The sequence below is a fragment of the Nicotiana tabacum genome, chromosome 18 (genome assembly GCF_000715075.1).
Source record: "Nicotiana tabacum cultivar K326 chromosome 18, ASM71507v2, whole genome shotgun sequence".
Taxonomy (NCBI): Eukaryota; Viridiplantae; Streptophyta; class Magnoliopsida; order Solanales; family Solanaceae; genus Nicotiana; species Nicotiana tabacum.
The window spans coordinates 45,415,998-45,428,932 of NC_134097.1; positions in this window are offsets into that span (position 1 = coordinate 45,415,998).

Here is a 12,935-nt window from a genome sequence, read left to right on the forward strand (position 1 = left end):
TGCACTGTTGGGGATTGTGACTTAGTCCGTCCCAAATGACTATTTTACCGTGTATTTGATGGAAAACTATTTGCTATCATCATGTCTTGGGTTGAATGCCATATTTGGTCCACGTACCAACTATTTGAACCCTTAGGATATTTTTACTGATATTTCCTCACTGTTTTGATTTTATACTTGAACTCAGTCATGCTATATTCTACTGCTTTTCATAACTCAGCCATGTCTACTCTACTTTAAAACTTAAATGACATTTTAAATGATATTTTGGGCTGAGCATCATGTTTTACCGTTGCCCCGAGTGGCTTTTGAGATTCTTACTAAGTAAGGTCGAGGGCCTAAGATTTATATGCCACGAGGTGGCTTGTCGATATGAGGCCGAGAGCCTTTGTGATTATGCCACGAGATGACTTGATATTGTGTTTGGGCCGTAAGGGGACCCTCCATGAGTCTGCACACCCCCAGTGAGCGCCGGTACTCATTGTGATGTGAGATATAGCCCGAGGGGCTGGTATTATTTTTGAGATATTGCCCAAGGGGAGGATTTGTGACACTGTGCTCGAGGGGCGATCCTTGATGTGTTTACCTTTCCTAATTGCCTGTCATTTACTTGTTTAATTGTTAAAAAGGCATTTTATGAAGTTTAAATTAAACTAAAGTGAATTTTGTATATTTTCATTGTTTCCTTACTTTTACTGGTTTTCACTGCTTCATTATAGCATGTAATGTGCCTTACGTGATTTCTTACTTCTTAGTCATTATTTATGATTATTACTCACTGATTTGGAGTACTCACTTTACTCCCTACACCCCGTGTGCAGATTTAGGCATTGCTGACCGTACTAGCGAGAGTTGAGAGCTCCCGGCAGACTTTAGAGTTCACGAGGTAGCTGTTTGGCTTCCGCAGTCCCTTGTTTCTCCCCCTTATCTCATTTATTTCCCTTGCACTTATTCTATAATAGCTTTGTAGACATTTTAGACTGGTAGTGTATTGATAGATTCTCATGACTAGTGACACCCCGGTATCGGGCTGTGTTGGATTGTTTTTCGCAAATTTTACTATTTATTTACCTTCTTTTGAGATTTATGAGTATGATTCAGACTTAGTTTTGTTACTTAATTATTTTAAAGATGAATTGGAAATGGGTCGGCTGGCATTGTCTTCACGAGAGGCGCCATCACGACCAGGTCCGAGTTTAGGGCGCGACAAGTTGGTATCAGAGCCTAGGTTACATAGGTCTCACGAGTCATGAGCAGGTTTAGTAGAGTCTCGCGGATTGGTACAGAGACGTCTGTATTTATCCTCGAGAGGCTGTAGAACCTTTAGGAAAACTTCATATTCTTGAAATTCTTGTCGTGCGAATTCGTTGATCCCAGTACTAAACTTCTGTTATTCTATTCTCACAGATGGTGAGGACACGCGCTACCGGTCAGGATGGACGACTACCGGTTGTGGCCACTAGAGGACGAGGATGCGGTCACGGTAGGGGTAGGGGTGTGGCCCGCACAGCAGCTAATGCAACACATGCAGATCTACCAGCCGCCCTAGTTCAAGATCAGGTCTCGATTGTGGATGCTCCAACAGCACCAGCTCAGGCACTAGATGTGTCCATTGCGATTCCCGGTCTTCAGGAGGCCTTGGCTTAGATCCTATCAGTTTGTAATGGCCTAGCTCAGGCGGTCTCAGCTACTACAACTGCAGCTACTTCTCAGGTCAGGGGATGTACTCAGACTCCCGCCATTTGCACACCTGAGCAGGTCTTGCAAGGACATTAGACCCCGGGGTCACATCCAGCCCAGTCAATTGTAACTGCTCAGGACTATGTAGTTCCTACCATGCCAGAGGACGAGCATCGTAGGTTGGAGAGGTTTGGTAGACTTCAGCCTCCTACCTTCAGTGGTGCAGAGGGCGAGGATGCATAGGGTTTCTTGGATAAGTGTCAGAGGATGCTTCGTACAGCGGGTATTCTTGAAACTAGCAGGTTGCTTTCACTTCTAATTAGTATTCTGGAGCTGCCTTCACTTGATGGGAGGCTTTTGAGAGGCGTAGGCCTATTGATGCAGCACCCCTTACCTAGCAGTAGTTCTCCGTTCTCTTTCTGGAGAAGTATGTGCCGCAGTCTCGCAGAGAGGATCTACGCAGGCAGTTTGAGTGGTTGCATCAGGGAGAGATGACTGTGATGTAGTATGAGATGAGGTTCTTCGAGTTAGATCGCCATGCTATTTGGTTGGTCCCGACAGATAGAGAGAGGATTAAGAGGTTTGTTGATGGCCTCACTTATCAGCTTCGTATTCTCATTATCATGGAGAGGGTGACTGGTGCTACTTTTGAGGAGGTTGTGGATGTTGCCCGTGAGATTGAGTCTATTCGTGGTCAGGCGTGAGAGGAGAGGGAGGCCAAGAGGCCTCGAGGATCTGGTAGCTATAGTGGTGCTCTTTTGAGAGGTCAATTTCGGTATGGCTGAGGCCATCCATTCAGGCATGTTCAGCCAGCTCGCCCAGGTTATCATGGGGCGTCATCGAGTCATGGTTCTCACAGTTCTCATCAGGGCCAGTCATCACTTAGTGCCCTTCCAGCTCAGAGTTCGTCCCGTGCTCCATCAGTTCAGGGCTATTCTATGCCAGGTGCATCTGCTAGTCACTCCAGTGCGAGGGGTTCCCTTCAGTCCCCTTCTCCAGCACCTAGGAGTTGTTATGAGTGTGGGGAGATGGGTCATATGTGGAGGCAGTGCCCTCGTTGTCTTGCGAGTTCATCTCAGTAGAGGAGTCAGCTATCATCTTCGGTGCCAGTTACTTCACAACCACCCGCCCAGCCAACTAGGTATAGAGGTCAGTCAGATAGGGGTCACCCTAGAAGGGGAGGTCGATCAAGTGGCGGTCAGGCCTATTTCTATGCACTTCCAGCTAGACCCATTACTATTGCTTCCGATGCTGTCATTATAGGTATTGTTTCCGTTTTCCACAAAGATGCCTCTATATTATTTGATCTCGGTTCCACCTTTTCTTATGTGTCATCATACTTTGCTTGTTATTTAGGTATGCCTCGTGAGTCTCTTCCGATACTTTGCACTTGTTCAAGTAGAAGGATCTCAATTTGAGGCAGTGGAGGTGGTTGGAGTTGCTAAAGGATTATGATATCACTATATTGTACCATCCGCGGATGACCAATGTGGTGGCTGATGGTTTGATCCGAAAGACGGTGAGTGTGGGGAGTTTTGCATATATTCCAGTTGGGGAGAGACCTCTTGTAGTTGATGTTCAGGCCTTGGCCAATCGGTTCGTGAGGTTAGATATTTCGGAGCCTAGTCAGGTATTGGCTTGTGTGCTTTCTCGGTCTTTCTTATATGATCGCATCAGAGAGCGCCAATATGATGATCCACATTTGCTTGTCCTTAAGGACAGAGTTCAGCATGATGATGCTAGAGATGTGACCATTGGTGATGATGGTGTATTGAGGATGCAGAGCCGGATATGTGTGCCCAATGTGGATGGGCTTCAGGAGTTGATTCTGGAGGAGGCCCATAGCTCGTGGTATTCCATTCAGCTGGGTGCCGCGAAGATGTATCAGGATTTGAGGCAGCATTATTGGTGGAGGAGAATGAAGAAAGACATTGTGAGATTTGTAGCTCGGTGTCTCAATTGTCAGCAGGTGAAATATGAGTATCAGAGACCGGGTGGCTTGCTTCAGCGGATGGATATTCTAGAGTGGAGGTGGGAGAGAATCACTATAGACTTTGTAGTTCGGCTTCCAGGGACATTGAAGAAGTTCGATGCTATTTGGGTGATTGTGGATCGGTTGACCAAGTTAGCGCACTTTATTCCTGAGTGTACTACCTATTCTTTAGAGCGGTGCGCAGAGATCTATATCTGGGAGATTGTTCATTTTCATGGTGTCCCGGTTTCCATCATGTCAGATAAGGGCACTCAGGTTTACTTCACAGTTTTGGAGGTCTGTGCAGCAAGAGTTGGGTACTCAGGTTGAGTTAAGCACAACTTTTCACCCTCAGACGGACAGACAGTCCGAGCGCACTATTCAGATACTGGAGGACATGTTGCACGCTTGTGTCATTGATTTCGGAGGGTAATGGGATCAATTTCTACCACTTTCAGAGTTTGCTTACAACAACAACTACCAGTCGAGTATTCAGATGGCTCCATATGAGGCTTTGTATGGGAGGCAGATCTCCAGTTGGTTGGTTCGAGCCGGGTGAGGCTAGGCTATTGGGGACAGACTTGGTGCTGGATGATTTAGAAAAAGTGAAGGTAATTCAGGAGAGGCTTCGTACAGCGTAGTCGAGGCAGAAGAGTTATGCTGACAGGAAGGTTCAAGATGTGTCCTACATGGTTAATGAGAAGGTTCTGTTGAAGGTTTCTCCCATAAAGGGTGTCATGAGATTTGGGAAGAAAGGTAAATTGAGTACTCGGTTCATTGGGCCTTTTGAGGTGCTTCAGAGGATTGGGAAGTGGCTTATGAGCTTGCTTTGCCACCCAACTTGTTGAGTGTGCATCCGGTATTTTATGTTTCTATGCTCCAGAAGTATATTGGGGATCCGTCACATATTCTGGATTTCTACATGGTCCAGTTGGATGATGATTTGACCTATAATGTGGAGCTAGTAGCTATTTTGGGTCGCCAGGTTCGAAAGTTGAGGTCAAAGGATATAGCTTCAGTGAAAGGGCAGTGAAGAGGTCAGCCCGTGGAGGAGGCTACCTGGGAGACTGAGTGGGAGATGCGGAGCAGATATCCTCACCCGTTTCAGGCTTCAGGTATGTCTCTTGACTCGTTCGAGGATGAACGTTTGTTTAAGAGGAGGAGGATGTGACAACCCGGCCAGTCGTCTCATGAGTTACCGCTCTGTTTCCCCCATTTCTATTTCTTATTGCTTTGTGTATCGGTTCTACATGTGATCGGGTTGGTTGGCTCGGGTTCAGAATGGATTTGGTAAGGTTTGAGACACTTAGTCTCTTTTGAGAAAACTTAAGTTGGAAAAGTCAACTAGATGTTGACTTATGTGTTAGAGGTCTCAGATGTGAGTTCCGATGGTCCGAATAGATTCGGGAGGTGATTTGGGACTTAGGAGCGTGATCGAAATAAGTTTTGGAGGTCTCAACTCCCGTCGCCTTATGGTGTCTGTGAAGGTTTTCACCGATAAGACTCTCTCGTTTTATTTCTCTCAACTTACGTCGCCTTATGGTGCCTGTGGAGGTTTTCAACGATAAGACTCTCTCATTTTATTTTATTTTTCCCAGCTGGGGATTGGAGTGTTACCGATATGACTCTCTCTGCTGGGGATTCTTTCGGCTACCAATTCATTTCCATCTTATGATCCTCTTCTCTGCTGGGGATCAGAGTGTTATTCCCGACTTCCGTTTGCATGACTTGGCACTTCTCGGATACTGATCGGGAGGTCTTTTTTGGACATCAATATGGGTTTTTGTGTATGGCTAAAAGAAAAAGGGGTATCAAAAGGTTCAAAATAATTTTGATGAGTAAAACATTACAACTCTTGGAATCAAACTTCCTTCCCAAAATTACAAACACACCTTCTGCCCCAGTTTCTTGCTTGGGGATTTTTATTTTTTGTTACACTATGACCGAACCGTGAGGCGCCTACGTATCCTTTTTGAGGAATCAGGTCAAACGTAGTTCCCAATTCCTTTGTTTTTCTTGTGACTTTTCTTTCGTCTTTATTATCATTATTTTCTCTTCTCTTTTTCTTTCATTTTTTCATTGTTGATTCCAAAAGAGGGGTATGAAAGAATAAATAAGGCTCAAAAGGGGAAGCAAAGGTTGAAGTGTTTGGATGGAAGAACAAATTGCCTCCGTCATTTCATTCTCCGATACCGTGCCAAATGCAAACAAACAACAATTACAATCAAAAGAGATCATACATAATATCTCTTAACTGCGTCAGAATTGATAGCCATGTCGACGCATTTCCCTTCGATATCTGTTAAACATAAAGCGCCATTGGATAACACTCTGGTTACAATGAATGACCCTTGCCAATTCGGGGCGAACTTGCCCTTTGCCTCAGCCTGATGTGGGAGGATGCGTTTCAGCACTTGCTGGCCCACTTCAAACTTCCGGGGATGCATCTTTTTGTTGTATGATCTTGCTATTCTCTTTTGATATAATTGGCCATGACACACAGCTTCTAATCTTTTTTCATCAATCAAGTTCAACTGCTCCAAACGGGTTTTGACCCACTCGTCATCATCACTCTCAGCTTTAGCGACAATCCTAAGGGATGGAATTTCAACTTCCGCCGGTATTACTGCTTCAGTTCCATATACCAACAAATAAGGAGTTGCCCCTACTGAAGTACGGACGGTAGTGTGATAACCCAACAATGCAAATGGTAATTTTTCATGTCATTACCTTGAACCTTCTACCATCTTCCGAAGTATCTTCTTTATGTTTTTGTTGGCTGCCTCAACTGCTCCATTCGCCTTGGGATGATATGGGGTGGAATTGCGGTGTGTAATCTTAAACTGTTGACATACTACCTCTTTCATCAAATTGTTGTTAAGATTAGCACCATTATCCGTGATGATCACCTTTGGGATTCCAAATCTACAGATGATATGGGAGTGAACAAAATCTACCACTGCCTTCTTAGTTACCGACTTGAAAGTTTTAGCTTCAACCCACTTAGTGAAATAATCGATGGTCACCAGAATGAACCTATGCCCGTTAGATGCTGCTGGCTCAATTGGTCCAATGATATCCATGCCCCAGGCAACAAATGGCCATGGTGCTGACATTGTATGCAATTCTGTTGGCGGAGAATGAATCAGATCTCTGTGAATCTGACACTGATGGCATTTCCGCACGAAACTGATACAATCACGCTCCATAGTGAGCCAATAGTACCCTGCTCGAAGAATCTTCTTCGCCAATATATATCTGCTCATATGTGGCCCACAAACTCCAGCATGTACCTCTGTCATAACTGTCGTGGCTTGACTAGCATCTATACATCTCAGCAATCCCAAATCTGGTGTTCTTTTGTACAACACTCATCCACTGAGGAAAAATCCATTTTCCAGTCGCCGAATGGCTCTCTTTTGATCTCTGGTGGCCTGCTCCGGGTATATCCCCATCCTGAGGTATTCCTTGACATCATAGAACCATGGTTCGCCATCCAGTTCTTCCTCTAACATATTGCAATAAGCATGCTGATCCCGAACCTGAATATGCAACGGGTCAACATGAATTTTGTCTGGGTGGTGCAACATCGATGCTAAGGTGGAAAAAGCATTGGCAACCTCATTATGAACTCTTGGGATGTGTCTGAACTCCACTGATCAAAATTTCTTGCTCAGATCGTGCAAACATTGTCGATATGGTATGAGTTTCAAATCCCTTGTTTCCCATTCACCCTGAATCTGATGCACCAGGAGGTCCGAGTCTCCCAAGACCAAAGCGTCCTGGACATCCATGTCTGCATCTAGCTGTAGATCCAAAATGCATGCCTCATACTCAGCCATGTTGTTGGTACAATAGAAACGCAGCTGAGCCGTAACAGGATAATGATGTCCTGTTTCAGAAATAAGTACCTCTCCTATTCCAACTCCCTTCGCATTTGCGCCTCCATCGAAAAAAGCTTCCATCCTGGTTCCTTGGTTATTTCCAACTCATCTATATGCATCACTTCTTCATCAGGAAAATACGTTCTCAAGGGCTCGTATTCTTCATCAACAGGATTCTCAGCCAAGTGATCAGCCAATGCTTGGGCCTTCATGGTCGTCCTCGTCACATAGACGATGTCGAATTCTGTGAGTAATATCTGCCATTTTGCCAATCTCCCTGTGGGCATAGGCTTCTGAAAAATATACTTCAGTGGATCCAAGCGTGAGATGAGATAAGTAGTATATGATGACAGATAATGCTTCAATTTCTGGGCCACCCAAGTTAGGGCGCAACATGTCTTCTTGAGTTGAGTGTACTTAACCTCATAACCTGTAAACTTCTTGCTGAGATAATAGATGGATTGCTCCTTCCTTCCCGTAATGTCGTGCTGCCCCAGTACGCAGCCAAACGAATTCTCCAAGACCGTTAGATAAAGAATTAACGGTCTTCCCGGCTCAGGTGGAACCAACACAGGTGGATTTGATAAATATCCTTTAATTTGGTCAAATGCTTCCTGACATTCTGCCGTCCATTCTACCGCAGCATCTTTCTTCAGTAGCCGAAAAATGGGTTCACAAGTTGCTGTGAGTTGAGCAATAAACCTGCTGATATAATTCAACCTTCCCAACAGACTCATTACTTCTGTCTAGTTCTTCGGCAGTGGCAAATCTTGGATGGATTTGATCTTTGACGGGTCCAACTCAATGCCTCACCGACTGACGATGAATCCCAACAGCTTTCCCGATGGGACACCAAATGCACATTTGTCCGGGTTGAGCTTAATATCATACCTTCGAAGTCTTGGGAAAATTTTCCTCAGGTCTGCTACGTGGTCTTCCTGATGCTTGGATTTTATGATCACATCGTCCACGTATACCTCAATCTCTTTGTGTATCATGTCATAAAACATAGTAGTCATTGCTCTCATGTACGTTGCCCCAGCATTCTTCAAACCAAATGGCATTACCTGGTAGCAATAAGTCCCCCACGGTGTAATGAAAGCCGTCTTCTCCGCATCATCTTCATCCATCAGAATCTGATGATACCCGACATAGCAATCCACAAAAGACCCGTTCTCACGTCCGGCACAATTATCGATCAAGATATGGATGTTGGGTAATGGAAAGTTATCCTTTGGGCTTGCCCTGTTCAGATTGCGGTAATCGACATACACCCTGATCTTCCCATCTTTCTTCGGCACTGGCACCACATTAGCCAACCAATCAGGATATCGAGTGACCCGAATAACCTTTGCTTGCAGCTGCTTGGTTACTTCCTCTTTAATCTTCACACTCATGTCTATTTTGAACTTCCTCAATTTCTGCTTGACGGGAGGGCATACCGGGTTAATGGGCAATTTGTGAACCACTAAATCCGTGCTTAACCCCGGCATGTCATCATACGACCATGCAAAAACGTCTTTGAACTCAATAAGTGCTTTGATTAGTTCTTCCCTGATATTCGGTGCAATGTGGATGCTTATTTTAGTTTCCCTGATATCATCTGCATCCCCTAAATTGATGGCTTCTGTGTCATTTAAGTTGGGCTTGGATTTCTCTTCAAACTAGCTTAACTCTTTGTTTATCTCTTCGAAGGCTTCATCCTCATCGTATTCCGATTCATCATCATAATCGACCTCTTGTACAATTAGTTCGGAATAAGATTGATTTTTTAGACTGGGTTGAAGATCCGTTGTGCATGTCATGTCATTAGAACCAATATAAAGAGAACTGTTCAGAAAGAGAAAAGAAGAAAACAAAATTAGAACAAAATAAGAAGAAAAAAAAGCTTTCACTTTATTAAAATACGGGATAACAGAGTTTCACACTTTGCCGAATACAAAACAAAACTGGATTACAACCCTGGAATAATCCAAAAAGACAAGAAAAAAAATCAGAGCCCACTACCAAGACTCCCTCCGGGTAGGAAGGGGAGTAGCCATCCAATTGTTGATATTTTTCCTAGGCCCCACAAACTGTACATCTAACCTACTGGACCTTTCTCCAGCTTTTATCATGTTGACATCGGCGAACAGCCTTTCAAAGCCCTCATTCAAATCTCCATCTGGCCCAATCAATGGTCCGAGAACTTTTGGGACCGACAACTTTCTGATACCTGCTCTGACAAATGATCTGGATAGGCGCGGGATTGGCTTGGGAAGGACCCAGACTCTTTTCTTCAACTTGCGGGCCCGTCTCACATCCGCCGTTGTAGGCTTGAACCCCAACCCAAAGGTATCTAGATTTTTCGGCAAAGAAACCGGCTGAACAATACCCTGAAGATCAGCCCCTAAACCCTTGCCTGGCACAAACCCGTTCTTCAACATCTCCGAGGCTACCATGACAGTTGCAGCTGCTATTTTGGGAAGTGGGATGCTTTCACCTTCGGGAAATTTGTCCACTAAAACTGTATCGAAAACCTGGTAAACCCACGGTCCCTTATCATCATCAGTCTCTATGAAGGGCACGATGACATCACTTACGGCGCTTGCATTGTCTTCCCCCTGTACTACGATCTCTTGCCTATCCCACTCGAACTTGACCATTTGATGTAATGTAGAAGGCACTGCTTTGGCGGCGTGGATCTAGGGTCGCCCCAACAGAAGATTATATGACACTGTCATGTCTAACACTTGAAACTCCATGGTGAACTCGACTGGACCAATTGTCAATTCAAGTATGATGTCACCCACTGTGTCTATACCACCACCATCAAACCCTCAAACATAGATGTTGTTCTTGTGAATCCTGTCACCATCGACCTTCAGTTTGTTCAATGTGGCCAAAGGATAGATATTGGCACTGGACCCATTATCAATCAGTACTCGAGTGACTACCGAGTCTTCACACTTCACAGTCAAATAAAGGGCTCTATTATGTTTTGTACCCTCCACGGGCAACTCATCGTCTGAAAAAGTGACCTGTTGACCTCGAAAATCTTTTTTGCTATTTTCTCCAGATGGTTCACAAAGATCTTATCCGGAACATGGGCTTCATTCAGAATTTTCATCAATACCTGGCAGTGCTCGTCTGAATGGATCAACAATGATAACAATGAGATCTGTGCCGGGGTCTTCCTCAACTGCTCCACAATGGAGTAATCTTGCGCCTTTATTTTCTTTAAAAATTCTTCCGCCTCTTCCTCGGTAATTGGATTCTTTGTCGCTACTGGATTGGCCCTTCTTAACTCTATGGGAGCAAAACACCTTCCCGAATGAGTTAACCCCTGTGCCTCACATATTTCCTCCACAACTTCCTTCCCCTTATGCATTACCATTACTTGACTGTAGCTCCATGGCACAGCTTTCTCGCTGATTATTGGCAACTATATTACTGGCCTGATAACAACTGGTCCTGTGCATGCCCCCTTCACGGCTACTGGCTTGCTTGATATCCCTTGCACCGTTACTTTGACCGGCTCAAGATTCTTGGCAACATCAGACGAACTCTTCCCCATCACCACCACTGGCTTGCCTTCTACCCTTTCTGACTGTACTACCGCCTTTCCACTGATCGACTTTTCTTTCGGACTGGCACGGATCATCATTACCGTTTGTAAGGGCTTCTTGAGCTTCCCTCCTTCGTGCACTAGTTTGATCATGTGGGCTTCATGGTGTGCTGGCAACGGGTTCTGATTGATGTTAGGTGACTCTGGCTCCTGGACCTCGATCTTATTTGTGTCAATAAGATCTTGTACGACAGTCTTCAACTTCCAACACTTCTCAGTATCATGCCCGGGAGCCCCCGAACAATATTCACAACTTAGCGAGTGGTCCAGATTTTTGGGAAGGAGATTTGGCAATTTGGGCTCCACAGGACTCAATAGGCCTAACTGCCTCAATTTGTGGAACAAAGTAGTATAGGTTTGTCCCAGCGGAGTGAATGTTCTCTGCCTCTGCACCCTTTCATTCCTGAAAGTCTGATTCCCACGGAAACCTAGTCCCGAAGGATTCCTGTAGGCCCTTGGTGGTGGATATATGTTTTTTGGAGGTGGATATGTATTTTGTGGAGGTGGATATGTGTTTTGTGGAGGTGGATATGTATTCTGGGGAGCCAGCGCATGCCATTGTGGGCGAGCCGGAGGCTGGGTGTAAGTTTGGGCGTGATGGACAGAGAAATGTGGCTCTTATAGTGGGTAGTAGGGCTATGGAGGGCCGTATGGAATGTGTGGGTAATTTGAGTGATGGGGTCTAGGTTGGTAGTGAGGGGAGGGACCTCTGAATCTGGACCAAGTACCTGCCTCGACTGTTGCAACATCTTCCTTTTTCTTCTTTCCGAGCGCTCCTCCCGTGCCGCTCTAGATGGCCTGAGTGGTTGCTATAATCGCCGAATAGCTTAGGATTTTGTTGGACTTAAGTCCCTCTTCAATAATACCGCCCATTTTTACTACTTCGTTGAAAGATTTCCCAACTGACATCACCAGGTGACCGAAGTAAGTTGGCTCCAGAGTCTGCAGAAAGTAGTCCACCATTTCCCCCTCTCTCATCGGAGGATCAACTCTTGCCGCCTGCTCTCTCCAGCGGAACCCAAATTCTCGGAAGCTTCCCCCGGGCTTCTTCTCAAGTTTCAGCAATGTGAGACGGTCAGGGACGATCTCAAGGTTGTACTGAAAGTGACCTGCAAATGCTTGTGCTAGATCGTCCTAGGTGTACCACCTGCTCGGATCCTGTCTTGTGTACCATTCCAGTGCAGAACCGCTAAGACTCTGACCAAAGTAAGCTATCAGCAGCTTATCTTTACCACCTGCTCCTCTCATCTTACTGCAAAAACCTCGCAGATGTGCCATTGGATCACCGTGCCCCTCGTATAGATCAAACTTTGGCATCTTGAACCCTGCCGGCAATTGAACGTCAGGGAAAGGGCACAGATCTTTGTAGGCCACACTGATTTGGTTGCCTAACCCATGGATATTCCTGAAGGACTGCTCCAGGCTTTTAAACTTTTGAAGCACTTCATTTTGCTCTGGGCTCTTAGCCGGCTTTTCAGTCTCTACCGGGATCTCGAAGTGAGTATTATAAGTATAAGGCTCGGGTGCTTTGAAGGTTGGTTCAGGGGGTAATATTGGTTATCGTGAGCCTGAAACAACGGCTTGCTGGATGATCTTTGCAGCGTGGCTGGTGGGGGTGCCACGAAAATAGGAACATTTGGTGGAGGAGGGTTCTGATTGGGTTGTGAAGCTTGGGTATCATAGGCATTTCTTCCCTGATAGTATTGGTGACTGGGGAAGCTTGTCGAAGGGCCGGGGGGAGGGTATTCCGGCGAGTGTCCTGGTGGGAGAGTGGGAGTAACGGGAGGGTTAG